General features: G+C 42.1%; 1 pseudogene; it reads right to left on the bottom strand.

Annotated features, from left to right (window-relative positions):
- Positions 1-5318: 5318 nt before the first annotated feature.
- LOC100480571 lies at positions 5319-16447 on the bottom strand (annotated as a pseudogene).
- Between the last annotated feature and the right edge of the window lie 4104 nt (positions 16448-20551).

Genomic DNA, 20551 nt, shown 5'->3' with positions numbered 1-20551 from the left:
TGTACTGGTTGGAAATTCATATTTCTCAGCTGGGGAATGTGAGGGTAAAGGATACTTGAAGAAAGTGTAACCCTGTGCCTATTTTCATGATATGATGAAAGAGTCTTGCTGTTTGAGATTCCTCGATTAATCTTTCAGGATTCTTAAGTGTTTTTCATTCTGAATGATCTGAAGCAACTTGGAAATAAAATGGAAGAGTGTAAAATATTTGAAAAGTCAGAATGCTATGTGGCAATATACTTAAAAATGCAAACAACATTCAGTTGTTCAAGGACTAGCTTTTTCGCTGTTTATTTTTTTTTCTTCCTTTGGCTTTTCTGTCAACGACTTGTGCCTCCACCTGCTGGTGCACTGAAGAAATGAAATGGAAATAAAATTCAAGCAACAAAATTAAATCATTTGGTGGGATCTCTGATATAGGTTTGGTGAGAGGAATGGTAAAAATTACAATCTAAAGTGAAATTTCTCAACAGATGTTGGTAAGGATGCAGAGAAAGGGGAACCCTCTTGCACCATGGGTGGGAATGCAAACTGGTGCGGCCACTCTGGAAAACAGAATGGAGGTTCCTCAAAAAGTGAAAAATGGAACTACCCTATGGTCCAGCAATCACACTACTAGGAATTTACCCAAAGGATGCAAACGTACTGATGCAAGGGGATCCATGCGCCTCGATGTGTACAGCAGCATTATCAACAATAGCCAAATTATGGAAACAGCCCAAACGTCCACCGACTGATGAATGGATAAAGAAAATGTGGCATATATACAAAACGTAAATGTAAATATAAATACAATATGGCCAATAAAAAAGAATGAAATCTTGCCATCTGCATGATATGGATGGAGCTAGAGAGTATTATGGTAAACAAAATAAGTTACTCAGAGAAAGACAAATGCCATATGATTTCACTCATATGTAGAATTTAAGAAACAAAACAGATAAACCTGGGGGGGGAAGAGAGAGAGAGAGTGCTCAAACCATAAAGCAGACTCGTAACTATAGAGAACAAACTGAGGGTTGCTGGAGAGGAGGTGGGCAGGGGGATGGGTTAAAGGGGAGTTGGGCATTAAGGAGGGCACTTGTGATGAGCACTGGGTGTTGTGTCTAAGTGGCGGAGCGCTAAATCCTACATGTGAAACTAATATACTATATGTTAACTAACTGGAATTCAAATAAAAACTTGGAAGAAAAATAAATAAATAAAATGAAGTTTCAGAAGAATATCAGTGTGTTTATTGATCATTTATTCTCTGAGTTAACTATTAAGAGTGAGATGAAAAAAATAATAAAAATAACTTCACTAAACTTCTTAACTCCAGCTATCAACATCTAATTCAATTATCTTGCCGTCACTCCTGTGTCATCCTTTCAATAATCCCACTAAAAGTTTTACAAGAAAATACAGCAGAGAGCTGGAGCATAAACCAAACCATAAATCAGAATGTCTCATTTAAAGTCAAAGACAGAAACATCCTCAGGAATGTAAATCGGTCCTAAACCTTTAGAAGCCCCATAAAATAGGTGTTTAAAAACCCACTAAAAATGCACTACAGCAGAACATTAAAAGCATGAACTCTGGGGCCAGACTTCTAGAACTGAAAACCCAGCTCTGCCTCTAGAGCTGGGTGGTCTCGATCAAAACCCTCTTAACAACTCTTGCTTCTGTGAAATGTGGCTAAATGGTACCTACCTGATAGCATTGCTGTAAGGATTAAGTGAGTTAGTACTCACGGAGCACCTAGCACGGTTCTTGGCACATAGTAAGTGCAATGTCAATGTTTAATAAATAAATTAATTAAATGTTGCTGTTGAATATAGGTAAGAGGAAATGTTGAGATTATTATTACCAAGTGACTATATCTCCCAGATTGAATGCATCCCCTTGACCACCCTACTGTTTGTCATAGCAGCCCCCTGAGTGATTAAGGATTCAGAGAGCCCGCCCTATTATTATGAAGATGACACTGAGTTAAGACAAGAATAAGCTAGTCATTCTCCAAATGGAGAATGAACAGTAGGAGTCCCAGGAATTTGATCTTTTTTTGAAAAGGATAATTTAACATTAAATGATCTGAAAACATGAACTTACTGCAAAATCTTCAAGTTTTGAGATGACACTAAAATCTTCTAGAAAGTAACACAGCACAATGGAACTTCTAAAAAACACCAGCACAATTTTACCCTAATCTAAAATGCAATATGATCATAAGAAATAGTCATACAGTTGTGATGTATGAGCTGGCTGGATTATACCTTTCATTCATCCATTCACTCAATCATTCATTTTTTTAGTACATATTTGATGCTTGATGATTCAACACGGAACAGGGAACAAATGATAAATACATGAAGTAATGTCAGGCAATGGTAAATGATATGAAGGAAAATAAAGCAGGGTGGAGAGTGACAGCTGGGGGAAACAGCTTGAAGTATGGAAGATCTCTTTGAGAGGATAGACATTGGAACAAAGGCATAAATGAAGGCAGAGGCAGACAATATGGATATCTCAAGAAAAAGCATACCAAGCAGAGAGAACAGCAAGACCCTGAGGTCTGAAATGAAATATGTTTGGTTTATTCAAGAAACAGCATGAGAGCCAATACAATGATCTAAATTGTCAAGGGGAAGAGTAATAAGAAATCATCTTGGAGAAGCAACCAGGGGCCAGATGATAAAGGACTTTACGGGCCATGTGTTGCTTATTTACAAACATGTCCCCAAAAGTCTCTAAAAATTTTTCAAAGGAGAAGAGGGGTCTTTCATCCCCTCCTTTTGAATCTGGGTAGGCTTAAGTCTGCTCAGACCAGTAGAACATGAATGACTACATCATTTCTGAGACTGGGTCATAAAAGAGGATGTGCCTTCTGTTTTATTTAGTGGAACATTCATGCTTGCAACCCTGTGCCCCCGCGTGACTTTCCTAAGGCTGGCATGCCGATAAAGGGCACATGTAGACCGTTTTCCACCCCCTTGGGAGCAATCCTAGACTTCGAATAATCCTAGTCCACAAGCCAGACATGTGTGTAAGCCTTCCAGATGATTCCAGCCCCCAACCATTACATCTTCTCAGCTAAGGACTATAACACCTTGGAGCAGAAACAAGGCATCCCTGCTATGTCCTGTCCAAAATGACCCAAAGAATCCATGAGCATAATAAAATAGTTGTTTTAAACTGCTACATTTTGAGTCACATTTTGTTACACAGAGCAGTTGTAATTGGGAAACCATGATGAGGATTTTTGGATTGCATTTTAAGTCACGGCTCTTTAGAGAGTTGAATTATGTGACCTGATGGAAAACAGACTGCAAGAGGGCAAGCATGGAAGCAGAGAGAGTCCAGTTTGGAGTTATCTAGGCAAAAGATGATAGTGCCTGGGGTAGGACAACAGCAAAGGAGGTAGTGAGAAGAGCACTGATTGGGAATATATTTTCAAAGTAAATCCAGTTGGATTTTCTGATGCATTGGAAGTTGAGTGTGGGAAGACACAGACCAAGAATGACCCAGGGATTTGGCCATGGCAGCAACTAAGTAAATAAAGTTGTCATTTACTGAGATACAAATATTAGAGAATGAACAGGTTTGTAGACTAGAAATCAAGAGTTCAATTTTGAACATGTAGCCTGTCTATTAGATACCCAAATGGAGATGTTGAGTAGGCAACTGGAAATATTAATTTGGAACTCAGGAGACAGGCCGGTTCTGCAGTGCTGTATCCAATTCTAAGGGTCTAATTTTAGGAAAGATATTTACAAACTAGAGAATATTCAGAAAGGGACCAGGATGCAGATGCTTCTAGAAGTCATCCTGTTTTAAAAAAATGTTGAAGGAACTAAACACAGATTGGACAAAAATATCCACAATGTGAAGAGATATTTGAATCACTAGGACATACCATTAGGACTCATCTTTGAGAGTAAGGTATCTTCTTTGAGGGACCAAAGATCCAGTGCCCACTCTCATGGAAATTAACATAAAATCCATAATTGATTTTCCTCATAGAACTAGGCACCATTACAGAGATTTTGACCTAAAACCAAACTCCCAAACATTACAGGAGGGTAGGTTGAATAGCATGATGTTGTGTGGGTGCGAGATTCTCGAAACAAAGCACAGAGCCAAACAAAACTACATATTCATATGCTCCGAGGAAACAGCATCCTAGCCTATAAAAAATTTCCCTACTCATATGCTATCCACTTCTGAAATCCCCATGTATGGGAAGTTCTCCTTAGTGCTTGCAGTACAACATTATTTTAGTATTACTAACTACAAATATTCCGATTTTTTAGTGTTTTAATCTGTTTGCATTAATAGAGGCCGCCTAATAGGTGATTAAGAGGAATAAATCTATAGCTGGAATTACTGGGCTAAGATCTTAACTCCAACACTTGGGCAAGTTGTTTAAACTCTGTGCCTTGGTCTCCTACCTCCTTGGATTTTTTACACGGAATAAATAAGTAAGTGTAAAGTATTGAAAATACGTAGAACCAGCTAAGTAATAAGTAGTCCAAAAAAACTGTTAGCTCTGTTCAGCAGCACTCAGCATACTACCCTCTATGAATGCCCAGTTGGGACCAATTGTTTAGTGTTTTAAAATTCATTCAGGCATACAGAGTTATGAGGAAGAGCTTCAGAGTGGCAGCTCTGAACTCACCGTCTCTCTCTGCAATCACTAGAAAAGATGCTTTCTTGAAGCCCCCCTCTATTGATGTCAGAACTGCTGTCATTCAATTCACTCTTCTGTTATCTTTCACACTAAATTCATCTGGATTTGAATGTGTCCTGGAAGTGAAAAGGACAGACCCACTCTGTTATCCATAAAAATGTACAAAACGTCAAACACATTGCTTTGAGAGAACGACACATACTCTGAAATTACCTTAAACAGGCAGATTTATCGTCTCCACACAGGGACGGGGAACGGAGAGGGCCTGAGCTTGAATCCTATTTAAAAAGAGCGGTGAGAGCAGCAGTTAATACATCACGCTCAGATATCAAAACTGACGGAGCAGGGACAACATCCTTCACGGGGAGTGCTTCACCAAGACAGCATTTAAACCCTGAGGGACCAAGATGTTCCAACTGGACCCACAAGGACGTTACGGAAACAAACATGGGCCTGCACGAACACATGACCACCACGCCTCCTTCTGCCTTCATCTGTGAAGAAATTTTCCTCTCAAATAAAAAATAAACAAGTCCTGAAAAATTAGTCCTTTGAAGTCCCAAACCTGGGCAGGCGCTGAATTTTCATAACGCTCTCGGCATGAAAATCTAATAAATGTTAACGAGGACACTAAGACTGCTAGGGTGGTCTACCTGGGCCCATAGGATCCCGCTCCTCTCCCAAAGCGAGGAGCACAGAACACCCCGCTATCCCAGGACAGGGAAGTCTCCGCAGCCTCGCCCTCGTGGGCCTCTGCATAAATGAAAAAGGGCACCGTCATAGGGAAGAACCTCAGCGGGAAGCCCACGAAGGCAGCCCCCAGCGCTTTGCGACTTGGGCCAACCTGGCCACTCCTTGCGTGGGACCTGCTCGGGCTATGCTCACAAAGCTTCTTCTTTCGAGTCCTAGCCTCGCCTTGGCTGGAACAAGTCACGGTAGCAAAGGCCACCAGCACAAGGCCGCATCCATCAACACGACGNCTTCTTTCGAGTCCTAGCCTCGCCTTGGCTGGAACAAGTCACGGTAGCAAAGGCCACCAGCACAAGGCCGCAACCACTGGTCAAAACATCCATCAACACGACGGGTTAGCCAGGCAGACACCCTGCTCCCTGCACTGTGCACCGCCAGGAGGCTCCCTCTGCTCCCTTTTTTGGCAGCGACCGCGGCGGCGGCGGCGGCGGCGGCACTAGCACCACTTTTCCGCCAGGTGGCGCCAAGTCCGTCGGCGCTAGGCGCAAAGTGGTGGTGCAGGACAGGGCCGGCTGGCCTCCGTCCCGCACCACGACGACAGCCATCAGCTGGCCAGTGAGCACCCCGGGGCCGCAGTCGCTGCGGAGAAGTGTTCAAGTTAGCTCGGCGCTGAGGCCTTCGTCTGCCCCCAGGGGCGCTCCCTGGGGAAGAGGCAGCTGGGCTGAGCCACTGAAGATTTGGCAGTGTGACCAGCCGAGGTGCGTGGTCTTCTGGTCCTCCACATGCAGCCACACCACAGCTCGGCCCCGGCACGGCGCGGCGGAGAGCCGCCGTCGAGTGCTTCCAGCCCCAGCTGCAGCTCGGCCAGGTCACCGCGGTCAAAGCACTGTCTTGCGCGCAGCTCCGCAGGGGTGAGGTCCACGAGACGTAAGGCGCGAACCACTACAGCCTCCAGAAGCCGGTAGGTGACCCGGCCCTTGAGGCCCGGGTCAGGGTCCCGGGCCGCCACCGTGGCCAATTAGGCCTCGGGCGGGTTGTTCTCACGCACCGACACTTCGTAGACCGGCCGTGTGAAGAGTGGCGCGTTGTCGTTCTCATCACTCACGCGCACCGTGTAGGGCCGCAAGGTGCATAGCGGGGGCGCGCCGCGGTCCTAGGCCACCAGCGTCAGGTTGCGCTTGCGGTCCAGCGACGCCGCGGTCACCACCAGTGCTCCTGAACATAGAGGGCGCCCCGCACCTGCCCGTTGGCGCCCGAGTCTCTGTCCGAGGTGCTGACCAGCGCCACGAGGCTCTCTCGCGCCGCCCCTTCTGGCACCAGAGAGACCGCGCGGGCCTCTGGCCTCCCGGGCCCGGTCGGCGAGGTCGCGTCCGCACCCCCGAGAGCGGCGGCGGCGGCGGCGGGGCGGTGGCTGCGAAGGGAGAGAGGGAAATGCGCTCGGGTCGGCCAGCGGGGTGATGGTGATGTCCAGAGCGTTGCCACTGACGTCGCGGATGCGCACGATGACCTTGCAGGTGGAGGCCCGGGACCGCGGTCCTGGGCCCGCACGTTCAGCTCATAGGTGTCCTGGCGCTCGTAGTCCACCGGTCCTTTCAGGGTGAGGTGGCCCGAGCGCAGGTCCAGGCGGAAGAGGCGGCGCGCCTCAGGCGGGGTGCGGGCACCGAAGGCGAACACCACGTAGCCATTGGGGCCCGCGTCGGGATGGGCCGCGTCCAGTGGAGCAGCAGTGAGCCCACGGAAGAGTCCTCCGCCAGCTCCGCTTCGGCCACCGCACCCTGCGGGAAGGCCGGACTGTGGTCGTTGGCGTCCAGCACTCGCACGCTGAGGGCAGCTGTGGCAGAGCGCGGCGGGCGGCCGCCGTCCTGGGCCACCAGCTCCAGGCTGTAGGCGGCCTGGCTCTCGCGGTCCAGCTCCTGTAGCAGCTCCAGTTCCGCGCACTGGACGCCGTCCGCGCGCGTCTGCAGTTCCACCCAGAAGGGGCTGTGAGGCTCAGCCAGGCACACGCTCTGCAACCCGCTGGCCCGCACGTCCTCGTCCACAGGCGTTTCTAGCGGGATATGCGTGCACATGGACGCGCCCTTGGACACCTCCACGGGGATCTGGGCCCAGGGGAAGCTCAGCACTTGATCACTGATGTCCCTCAGCTCCACCTCCTCATGCACCAGCCGGACCTGCTTCTTCAAGAAGCTGTGACCGCGGCAAAGACCGGCATGCACTGTGGTGCCTGGCCGCACAGCCACTCGTGGTCCAGACCCGCGTCCCCGACAGCGAGCTGCCCGTCGTCCTCGCACACCCTGAACAGTGAGCTGTTGAACTTTATCAGGCAGAACTGGTGTGGTACCTCGAGCTGGTAATTAAACAGGACACGGTCAGAGAGAACCCTGATATCGGGGCCGTGGGCTTCCTCCTCATAGGTGTGGAAATTGACAGTTTTCGTGCAAGACCGGACACCAGCTGCAGCACAGAACTTGCAAGAATTCCAGTCTGGCCCAGCACAATGTGTCAGCGGGAAATCTGAGCCTCCAGCAAGACATCTTTATTCCTCAAAGAGAAAAAAGCCAGAGGCTCTGCGCGGAGACTTTCAGCCTCTCATGCCCTCCTGAGTAGGCAGTCGGGAGACACTTGCCCTCCTAAATACATCTGATCACTAAACCCTCTCTGCTGTGCAATCGCTTTTCTGTGCTCCAGGCCTAAGCTTGCTTCTTCTGAACCCTATGGGAGAGGTTACATAGAGAAGAATGTGCAAATAAGCATCCATCCAGGCCAATCCGCAGAGTCTCTGGGTCTTGGGCCCTGTTGTTCCCCTAAAAAAGTTCACAGAAGAGCCCGGGGGAGCTGAACACGGCCCAGAGCAGTGCAGGGGGTCATTAAGATCCCTATAGAAGCTTGCACTATAAGAATGCATCCCTCTTGCTTTTCCACTGTGCTTGATTTCCACTTGGATGGTAGGAGCAGGGAATCTGCAGCCTCCATATCCCTTCCTAAACACATTTACATATTCTTCAGACAGAGATACAATTACTCTTCTTACCATTTTTAAACCAACGCTTATATGCATCTTTTGCTACCCACAGTTATCCATCTACATTGGGGTATCATTTCCTGTATTGAAAGATTCTGGGGGAACAGCTTCTCCAGAGTCAGGCAGTGTCTAATCAAGGAAGAACTGTTTTCCAAAGTAATCATTTCTAAATAGCTTTTCTGTAGCAAAGAAACCATTAATGATGAAATTTCAGCCCCTTCATCTCCTTTTATGTCAGTAATTACCTACACGTGAGGAATCGGTGTCAGGGAGGTTTGTCAACTATGAACCACTGTAAGGGATAGTTAAGGATAGGAAAAAGATTTAGGGAAATATGCTGCAGTCAGTCTTGTTAGAAAATTGCTATACACCATTTATTTTTAAAAAGCCTTTGGCTGAAGAAAACCATGGGTGGCCTGATAGGCTGAAGGCTAAAGAAACATTAAACCATCTGTCTAAAGCACAATAGTCTTGTGTTAAGCTCTCTTTATGTGTGAAATGTTCTAAATGCTAAAGGGTCCACGTGTTAATGATGACATTGTTCCTCATGCCATGGAGTCACCATCAGTGCAGTGTTCTTTAACTAGTCATCTTGAATAAAATCAGTGAGCAGACTGAGTTATTAATATGCCCCAGCTATTCTTGGCTCCTCCAAGATCTGTAATGTTATTGATTCCTGCAGGGACATGTCAGTAAATGACTATTTTTGCTTTCACTCTTAGGAGGGAGTTGCATCTATTTTAGCACCAGGATCTATGAATCCAGTTCTGAAACTGAGCCACCTTTGATGAGATAATTAATTTGCAGGGGTTTTAATTTAGTGGAGCATTCAGCAATGACTCTAATTATAAGTACCAATAACCCGATATCGGAGAAGTTTGCAGGAGGAAGCATGAATTGATTTGGGTTGGGTACTCTGAGATCCTAAAAGGAGAAAGTGCTTCCTATTGTTTACTTTAGATTTGTCATTTTGCCTGACGAGGCATCTACTACAGTTTAGCTGGACCAGGTTCCTTTGAAGCCAGTATCTTCACTGGCATAAAGACAGTTAGCTTTCTTCCTTGGAAGTGGCTATCCTAAAAAAGGACCTGGTTATTCAGCCTCTGGGTCTCAAAGAAAACAAGAGGATCCGACCCTCCATCCAACTTCTTAATTCCTAGTTGCCCCTTAACTGAAGCGTGAAAACTGATTCAGCCGATGCCTTTTAAAAGGCACATGCTTCCATACACATAAGCCAGGAGAGGGACCCATTTAACCATATTCTGAATCTCATTTCTTTCTCTTCTCCCTCATCTCAAGCAGTCCCTGCCAGGCTTGGCCTCTGCCAGTCTTCGGCATTATTGTTGCTATTCATGACAACAAGCAAAACTGCTCAGCATACTGAAAATGAAGAATAGTCATGACTCTATCTACAGAACATCAAAAGATCCAGATAAAATATGAAAAAGGCAAGCAATCAAACACATTACTTCCACAATGCTAAACATCTGGACATTTATGTTTGGAAACATCCAGCTATGATGTTTAAATGCTTGATTGCATTTTACCTCACTTTTCCTCCAGCTGTTTGGCAGCAAGTAGACCATCTATGATAAGGAATATGCTATATTGCTAGTGATTCATTATTAACATTAGCATTGTTTTCCTAGTAAACAACCACCTTATTAAAACACTGCTTTATGAATGAAGGACAGCTGGAGTTTCAGGAAAGAGACATTTTCTGAGGCAAAAATCAGTTCTGTGCCAGTAGAATGACAAGCTGAACAATACAGAAACTGTATGATCTGTCCCCCCTAGGGACGTGTCATCAGGAAGCTGTGTTTACAGCCCTGAGCTGCTGGGGCTCTCATGTTCCATTCTGTTGGCTCTGTTAGATAAAAATCTGTCTCAATATTAAAAGCATTGTGGCAGAAATTTGGTTTATGTTGCTTGTTTTCCCATTTGCCAGCATATTGCCAAACTAGAAGTTCATAAAATGTAGTTTTGATCTCTGTTGGCATCCAACATAAAGCAAAACAAACAATGGGAGCAGAAGGCCACCACCACCACAGGAAGACCAAATTGTGAATAAAACAGCAATTTGGTCCTCTTGCTCAGTTTGGCTTTAAAAGGGGTGAGGTGCCAGGATTTTGGTAAACTCCCTACAGTTTACTTTTATTTCTAAAACAAAAGCATCAGATATACTAGCATTCTCCCCACCATGCCAGGACACCAGATCTATAAAATATATTTGCATTCTAATCATTTCAAGAAAAGATTTTCTGTTTTGCTGAACACGCAATACCAGTGTGTCCCTTTACACACTAAAGCACACTGTACATAAACTAAAGTCATTTTCATCATAAACACGGGGAAAAAATGGGTCCCCTAATTCAGAATAGTGTCTGTGCCTTTGCATATTTCCTCTTTCCTATTACACAAAACTAATAACATATGTTTATGGGAAATGAAGTCACAGGAAAGTCCCTAATGGCAGATTTCACTAGACCATGGTGTCCATGCATCAGGGTAAGCATCAACTCTCACTAGACCTTGAGCTAATACTGTCCTGGACCAGAAACAGTTTTTGTGCCATTTAGAACAAATCACTCTATGTAATATACTGAGACCCATTTTCATTTCTCAACTGAACAAACATCCTATAGATGAATGAGCAAAATATTATCAAGTGCAATGTTGCTGTCTTCAAGGAGTTAAGTTCCAGAAATTAAAGCTATTAAGACTGCTTGAAAAAAACAGATCAACCTAACAGCTCTTTTTTTCTTTTTAAAAATCATACCTTAAAAAAATGAAAATTGATCTTCAGCAGTATGAGCCCCCAAAATGGGGAAATTGTTTTAAGTTTTCACATAAGAAGTACCATTATCTCATTCCTGTTACCCCATTGTGTAATCAATGGGTTATTATGCCTTGACTGTACAGTCATTTATAAGAAAAGTTATCAGCAAATTGATGCTTTTTGTAAAATGATTTCAGGGAAAATAATTCAGCCCTGAAGTCAACCAAAATACTGTCTATAAGCACAGAATACGAACAAAATGATATTTTATCAACTATTTAAGTGCTTTAACCTAGAGAAAATCAGAGGGAACCACGATAGAGTATCAACACTAATCATAAATTCCCCTCAACATAAAACAAGGATTTAAATGATATAATCTTTATACTTAGAAAAAATTTCCCATAGGATCATTATGTTAATAAAGATATCGTCAAACTATATAATCTTAAGATACTACATAAAACTAGTTTTAAGCTGCTGATTTTATTAGTCTAGGACCTTAAATCAATGAATAATGAAAAATACCTTAACTTTTTTTGTCTCAGGGATGCCTCAAACCCCAAGTGAGCCGGTGAAATTGACTTTGGTACTTGACTTCAGTCTTTGGCTCAAGGGTGATACTTTGTATTCTTGCCACCGGATAAAGAGGAAACCTGCTCCCCCACCAGAGACTGTAACAAACCTAGAGAAGAATAAAAGAGTAAAGACTGAGAAACAACTTTTTATCTGGGCCTTATTTTATCTTCACCTCTTTTCCTCTTAGCTGATCCTCTCTATTTCTACTCTACGCGGAAGCTCATGTCCCCCAGTAGTCAGAGTGTTTTCAGGGCCTTTATTAACAAATATTTGATCAATATTGGTGATACAATAAAGCTCACAGCCCTGGAGAACAAAATACTTAAAGGTAAAAAAAAAAAAAAAATCAGAGTTCAGAGGTCACAAGTGCCAAATGACGTGGAGAAGGTTGTATCAAGTGCAAACAAGAAGTGATTTCAGAGTTTCCAGGTAAAATCACAAGCAGCCAGAACCGCCAAGGACAGATAAAACCTGGAAGTAATGTGAACAAGCCGTGAAGGAGGACAGGCCCAGAGCCTTTTACAGAGACCTACTAGAGTTGGTTAGAGTAGGTGATCTGAGGACACTATGGGGATGAGTTTGAATGGGTGGCACAGTTGAAGACCTTGATGCTAAGCTAAAGAGTTCAGATAATTTTTTGAAGGGGTAGAAATTATTATTTTTATTAAATCTAAACTCTTGCATACATTTTTAAGTATAACTAACATACAGTGTCACATTAGTTTTAGGTGTACAATGTAATGATTCAAAAATTCTATACATTACTCAGTGCTCATCATGATTCGTGAACTCTTAACTTCCTTTAACTATTTCACCCATCCTCCCACCAACCTCCCCTCTGGTAACCAACAGTTTGTATTTAAGAATCTGATTTTCTTTCTTTCTTTCTTTCTTTCTTTCTTTCTTTCTTTCTTTCTTTCTTTCCTTTCTTTCTTTCTTTCTTTCTTTCTTGTTTTTCTCTGTTCATTTGCTTTGTTTCTTAAATTACCCATATGAGTCAAATCATGGTATTTGCCTTCCTCTGACTGACTTATTTCTATCAGCATTATACCTCCTGGGTCCATCTATGTTGTTGCAAATGGTAAGATCTCATTCTTTTCTGTGGCTGAGTAATATTCTATGATAGATAGATAGATAGATAGATAGATAGATAGATAGATAGATGATAGATAGATAGATGATGATTGATAGATAGATAGATAGATAGATAGATAGATAGATAGATAGATGATAGATATCTATATCACTTTTATATACACCACTTCTTTATCCATTCATCTATCAATGGATATTTGGGTTGCTTCCATATCTTGGCTATTGTATTAAATGCTGCAATAAATATGGGGGTTGCATATATCTTTTCATTTTCCTTGGGTAAGTACCTAGTAGTGGAATTACTGGATCATATGATAGTTCTATTTTTAATTTTTTGAGGAACCTCCATACTGTTTTTCACAGTGGCTGCAGTAGTTTGCGTTCCCACCAACAATGCACAAGGGTTCCTTTTTCTCCACTTCTTCACCAACACTTATTTCTTGTATTTTTTATTTTAGCCATTCTGACAGGTGTTAAGGTGAAATCTCACTGTGGTTTTGATTTGCATTTCCCTGATGATCAGTGATGTCAGGCATCTTTTCATGTGTCTATTGGCCATTTGTATGCTTTCTTTGGAAAAATCTCTACTCAGGTCTTCTGCCCATTTTTAATCAAATTATTTGGGGGTTTTTTGAGTGTTGAGTTATATCAGTTCTTTATTTATTTTGGATATTAACCCCTTATCGGATATGTCACTTAAAAATATCTTCTCCCATTCTGTAGGTTGCTTTGTAATTTTGTTAATGGTTTCCTTCACTGTGTAAAAGCTTTTTATTTTGGTGTGGTCCCACTAGTCTAATTTTGCTTTCGTTTTCCTTGCCTGAGGAAACATGAGATTTTAAACACTTTTTAAGGCAGCAGTGAGAAAGCACTGAGGTTTATGGAGCAAGGAGTTGTTGATGTGTATTCCATTATGACAAATAAGGGAGACAATTGCCCTTCCTCAACATTGGTAAAATCCAATGTATTTCAATTGAAGATTTAAACCATGATGCCACACGATGACTTACTTATCATAAATATTTGCCAAATAAATGATAGAGGCAGTATTGTTTACGACCTCCGTCCACTTCAAAACCCACCCGTAGCATAATGAGTTAAAGGGAGACTGGAAGCAAGGAGAAGAGCAGTCCCAGGGCTCCTGCAATCCAGGTACAAGATGGTAAAGACCTGGGGCGCCTGGGTGGCACAGCGGTTAGGCGTCTGCCTTCGGCTCAGGGCGTGATCCCGGCGTTGTGGGATCGAGCCCCACATCAGGCTCTTTCACTATGAGCCTGCTTCTTCCTCTCCCACTCCCCCTGCTTGTGTTCCCTCTCTCGCTGGCTGTTTCTATCTCTGTCAAATAAATATAAAAATCTTTAAAAAAAAAAAAAAAAGATGGTAAAGACCTGAACAATGAGTTGGAAGGAGCATCGGGTGAAAACCTGAGGAACGTTGCAAAGGAAGACTTGGGTAGGACTTCATGACAGATAAGCTCTAAGGGATGGAGAAGATGGAAAAAATAAATGATTTTAAAGTTATTGTATGGCTTAAAGAATGATTATGTTTTCCCAGTATTCCCAATACAGAAGAATCGTGTTCCCAAATAGGATTTCCCCAAGGCTCCTGCTACTTGCCAGCTGAATGGACCAAACACAGAAAACTTTATCTCTACAAATCTCAATGTTTTTAGGGAATAATGCCTACCTTGAAGGGTTGCTTTGAGGTTTAATTGAGAAAATGTGGGGACAGGAAAAAGCCCAGCGCCTACCACTTTGTGGGTATTAAAAGACAACTGTATCCTTTGTTGTATGCATTTGCCTATCATGTTGTGATTTATTTGTTCAAAGGTATACTTCCTACCCCCATTATGAGCCCTTCCAGGTATTAACCATGTCTTTATCAAATGGTTATCCCGCTCTCCAGTACAGTGCTTACCACATGAAAGAAGTTCATTAATATTTGTGGAATATTTGTGAGGGTCTCACCACCATATGCCACTTTTGCATAATTCTTAACCCTATTACATCATCTGAATTCTAAACTAGAAAACTTGCTAAAGCTTAGTATATGGAACTTGTATATTATGTGAGACTTCTGCAATGAGACTCATTGAGTAATATGCAAGACGTCGTGCAGCCACATGTAACAAAACTGGTTTCTTGAGACCATTTCAAAACTAACCTATCAGGGCATATAAGATATTTGTTGTTTTTGCCAGCTCAGCAGCCAATTTTCTTTTGAGAAGCCACCTCTTCACCAAATCGACCAGAAAAGTATGATAGATGCCTCCACCCTTGCTGCTAGGATGGCCCCATGACCCAGGCTTAGCCAAACTAAAATATTCCATCCTCCCAGTGATTGCTTCAGATAGGTGCATTTTTCCCAACCCAGGCCAACCAGGGCCATTGAGCATCAGGTCCTGGATTATTTCTGCAGTCACTTAGAAGGGGATATTTATTTTTTTCCATTAGAGTTGCTGAGCTAAAAAGACGTAAGCTGGGATGTGAACCACCAGGTTGGGAGTGCTTGCCTGAATATAAAGCCAACACTTTTCAAAGAAATGCTGAGTTAGCACTGAGCACCTAGATGCAGTCATGCCTGATCTCCCACTAAACTTTTCATTTAAGTGTAACAGTAAATCCCCCTTTTATGTTAAAGACAATTAGCAATTGAATTTGTTACTTGTTCCATAAACAATCATAACAAATTCCAAAATTGAGAAAGGAATTTTTAGTAACAGACTCTAAAGGTGTAATTCGCTGAGGTCCAGGGAGACTTACCATACTAAGAGGTTGACCTATGTTCTTCTTATGTATTTGCCTAGCCACTGGTAAACTATTACACATATTTTTGGATTCAGATCATGTGTCTGTTAAGGCTGGAGAATAGGGTGTCAAGGATTGGAAGGGCTTGGCTACATTTATAAGAAAAGGATAGTCTCCAACTAAACCTAGTCCCTCTGAGAGCAGGAAGAGAAGAAAATATAATATCACTAAACAGTCCCTTTCTGACTGAGGCCAGTAATCTAAGAGGGGTGAAAGTTGTCAATCTTGGCAAGTTTTAAGGGTAGAGAAAACAAACTTGTCTCTACCAAACTAAAGTTAGTGCAAAAAAGAGAAAGAGATGGAAAAAAAACAGGGGTTAAAAAGTAATGAGGAAGATAATGCCGAGGTCTTACAGATCACAAAGGATGAAGACTAAGAAAGATCCTCCTTGTGACGGGAATCTTGGGCGGCCATCTTGGAAGATCTGGAAACCCACACGGGAGTCTTTGCATCTTCTGGCCAACAGGATATGCTTATGTGCTACGGGCGATGACCACTGTGTGTGGCTTACCCTTTTCCAGATGGGGTTTTTTAATTGTAATTCTTTGTCATTAGATGTGTCGGGGGATGTCAAGCGTATCAGCTAGGTTGTCAGATCATAATCAGTTATACCCAACACTGACTGGGAGTAATGCAAATCTTTCCAAGATCCTGTATCTTTAAGCTTCCCTAAGGGAACTGATTAAGTCACCAACAAGTGGGAACAAAGAATGTCCTAGTTAACAGGACCCAACATGCAGGAGCAGAAAGTTTATTTATTTTTTGCCTTTTCCCTCCAGCTCACCCACTCTGATAAATGCAGCCATCCCGATATGAAACATCCTGCGTCCAGCCGCACCTATTCCCCCCTTGTCCTTTGTCTCTGAGGGAGCCACTGCATGTCTTTGTCGACTCACTTTGTCTCTGTAACACTGCTGTCAGAGGGCAGCTGAAGATTCCATCAGTTGACTCACCCCCCACCCTTCCAAAATCTTCTTCCCCTCTCCTTTTAATCCAAGGCAGACAAGGCTCCCCTTCATTCCTGAGAATTCACCTCTTATCTGTTTCTTTTATTCCTGGATGCTTTATCTATTTCCCTTATTCAGGACAGCTGACAGCTTTACAAAATAGCTTCTGTCTATCCCGACAACCTCATCAAAGGAGCCTGGGGGAAGGGATTTGAGGTCCCTTCTCAGACTGAGAGCAGAGAGCCTGACCAAGGCAAAGTGCAGTGGGACAATATTTCATCTGCTTGCCCCATCTATTCCTGAAGGACAACGTGGTGTAGACTTTTAAATCTCCCAGGTCAATTTAACCATCCAACCTTTTGCAGCAAATGGGTGGCAGCTATAGAATTCTCAAGTGTTCCTGCTTGCCTTCAGGATTTACTCCATTGTCTTTCAATAACATCCATAAACTTACACCTATTCATAACACATTTGTTTGGTAGTGTGAAGATAAAAGGAAATGTATGGAAGAATTACATATTACACAAAGGTTAAGTTCTAAATTTATCACAAAACTTAAATACTCTATAAATTTAAAGAGGCTAGTAAATAAAAATTATCATTTCCTGATCAAAAATATTTTGTTATCCCATCTCCAGAAAAAGATAGAACTCTTAGACCCTCTGTGAATTCAGCCATTTCTCCTACTCAGTATCTTGCCCTCCACTGTTTACGCTACAGCTCAACCAGATAGGAGATTTCTCTGGAACTGCTTTATTTATTCCCACTGCCGTGCCTTCGCTCACAATGTTCCCTGTGCCTACAGGGTGGCTCCTTCTGCCTGTGCTGTTACAATGCCATACATCCTTGAAAGCAGTGCTTTTTGTACATTAATGTGGCTGTGAATCACCTGAGAATCCTGTAAAATGCGGATTTGGATCCTGTAGGTCTAGGGCAGGGCCTGAGATTCTGGATTTCCAACAAGCCATTGATGCACCTGCAGGGCTGCCCTTTGAGAAGTAAGGCTTGAGAGCTTATTCAAAGGTTAGCTCTTGGGGGAGGCCCCTTCTCAGTACCTCAGCTGTGATGCATCCTCCCTCTGCGTGACTCCCAACACCGTAGACTTGCCCCACTTCCCCCATTCTGCCTTACCACAGCGCTAGAGTCCAAATCAAATTATGACATGGCACAGTTTTTTTAAGCTTGGCTGTATACATCCATGTCATAAGAAGGGCCCACCATGCTTTTATAAATAGCAACAGTATCATGCTCAGAGTGGTGGTTGTTTAATAAGCGTAGCTGGTTAAGAGTAGACTGCATAAGCTAGCATTGCTGCAGTGTCTCCTGTAAAGGGAATATTTATAATAGACCCAGACCAGGTATCATGGGCAACCACCTGAACATTGCGTAGAGTGGGCGGTAAGTGTGTGGGCGTCTGACTTGGATGCGAATCCTGTTACGCTGTATCCTAACCATGTGGCTCTGAACAACTCATCTAAACTCTCTAAGTCTCGGTTTGTTTTCTGTTATAAAATAAGGATGATATTACCATTTGGCTGGACTTTTCTAAGGTTTAAGTCAGGGAACAGATGTAAATGAAATGGTGTTTATAAAGCACTAAACACTGTGCTTGTTGCATTGTAAGTGTTCTGTAATAATCATGAATTTTTATTATTACCTGGGGTGACAGTTCTTTAAAGTTGCCATGAAAATTCTAAGATAGGTTTTAGATTCTTTTAATCATTTTAGGGCTGTTCTTCAATACCTCTACTGTGTCTCCACTACTCTCTTTAAGGCTGAATAGCAATCACGAATACAGTCTATAAGGGTTAATAACCACCAATAGCTGTCTCCTTTCTGCATGTTAAAGCTAAGAATATGCCAATTCCTACTCTAGAAATTGACATAAAAGATCACTAAAATGTAGCCCATAAGGTTACCACAGCAACCGCTAGATGTCATCTTTAGAATGTCCGCCTGCTTCTCATCCTATTTGAGAAGGAGCTATAATGTATATACATTCACCCATCTACTAAATAATTGGTTCACATACAGTTTTAAAAAGTAATCATAACCATTCATGCATCGATATAGCAAATCTGCAAGAGCAGCACATATTTTAAAATGCCCACTGTAACGACACAAGACTTCCTCAATATTTAATTTCTATTTCTTTATGTTATGATATATAGCTTTTTTCTTTAAAGTTCTTAAACTTGCTTTGTTTTAAGAAAATGATTATTTTGTTTTGACAACTATTCCTCTCTTATAACCCGTTGTAATACATGCCCAATGTGAAAAACACAAGGAAACCTCACATTAAAAAAAAATCTGTAATTCCACTATTCAAACAGCTGGCAACATTTTATATTTATTATTATTATTATTATATATTTATTTTCATATTATATATGTGTATGTGTATATATTTTTCTCTATATAGAGACATACAAAAGATATATGTGTGCATATAGGAAAATATATCTATATATAAACGTACACACTTTTATATAACAGAAATGATATTTACAAATATCCACATCCTGCTTTTGAATGTAGCCTATTCTTTTTCTCTTAGTCTTACACTGTGAAAATTATTTCATGTTAATAGAGTCTTGTATGATGTCATTTAAACAGTTGCTTGGTATTATACCCTATGTATGTATCATAATTCAACCCTTTGCTGTTGAGCAGTGTTTGTTAGGTTAAGTTTGGCTATTTGTAAAGGAAAATTTAAATACAGTGCTTAAACTAAATTGGAGTTTATTTTCTTTCACGCAAATTAAGTCTCAAGGCATGCATGGGGGTTCCCATAGTGCCAGCACCCAGGTTCCTTCTGCCTCGCTATTCTGCCATCTTTAGAGGGTGGCGTAATGTTCCAAAACGGTTCAGATCCAACCATTACACCCACAGTCCAGTAAGCCAAAGGGAAATGGCCAAATAACAGAGATTTCTTAGTGTTCACACACAACACTTCCAATGGCCATAAAGGAGGGCCAATGTATGTAATGCTTTACTAGGTGGCAATCTGCCATCTACAAACCAGTGTTATTGCTAAGGAAGAAGAGATGTGACAACGGAAGGAAAAAAGAACAGTCTCTGACACAGATATTGAGCTTGTTTCAATGTTTTTGCTATTGTTAATAATGCTGTGATGAATATCTTTGCACATAAACCCATACACACGCCTCTAATTTCCTTGGGATAAATTCCCAAAGGGGTAATTGCTCACCCCAAGGATAGGCCAGATTTTAAGAGTTTTGATACTTATTGCCAAATTGCTCTCCAGAAATACTGTACCAATTTCTGCTTTCATCAGCAATGTAGGTTGGGGAGAGAAAAATGCTTTATAAGATTCAATTTAATTTGACTATTCAAGGATTCCATACCTCCTGCAAAAAAGATAAAGATCCTGCATTTCTAGAAAGGTAATGATTGGGAAAAAGAAAGGGAAAAAAAAAAACACGACCAACTCAGTGCCAAGTGAAAAGGCCTTTTTCTATCTAATAACATCAAAGAAAATGCAATTTAAGGTCTAGCAATAGAAAAGATATTATTAGCTTCAGTTATTGAATGTATTTTAAAAGAGATGCATAAGAAAACAACATAGTATAGTGGAAAGAGCACTGAATTTAGTGCCAAAAGACCTGAGTTTGAATCCCAGCTTTTACTTTACCATGACTCTAGGTGAGCCATTTAACCTCTCTTAGCTTATTTTCACTATTATAAAAATGGGGCAATTAATGCCTCTCTCTCCTTTGTAAAGTTTAAATTTGTTAATGTGAAAAGGTTTATTCATAGTTGTATTTGAATCGAAATTTGCACTCTCCTTAAATTTTATGATACTACAATTCAATATTTTATATCTTCCATAACTGAATGGAGATGAATAATAAATTATTTCTGTTAAATAAAAAGAAAATTGAATAAGACATTCCTCATGGCTTTTTATTGTTTTTGCTATCTTTTTTGTTATTTTTATCA

This window comes from Ailuropoda melanoleuca, chromosome 7 (assembly GCF_002007445.2).
Source record: "Ailuropoda melanoleuca isolate Jingjing chromosome 7, ASM200744v2, whole genome shotgun sequence".
Classification (NCBI taxonomy): Eukaryota; Metazoa; Chordata; class Mammalia; order Carnivora; family Ursidae; genus Ailuropoda; species Ailuropoda melanoleuca.
This window is presented reverse-complemented; position numbering and strand designations above follow the sequence as displayed.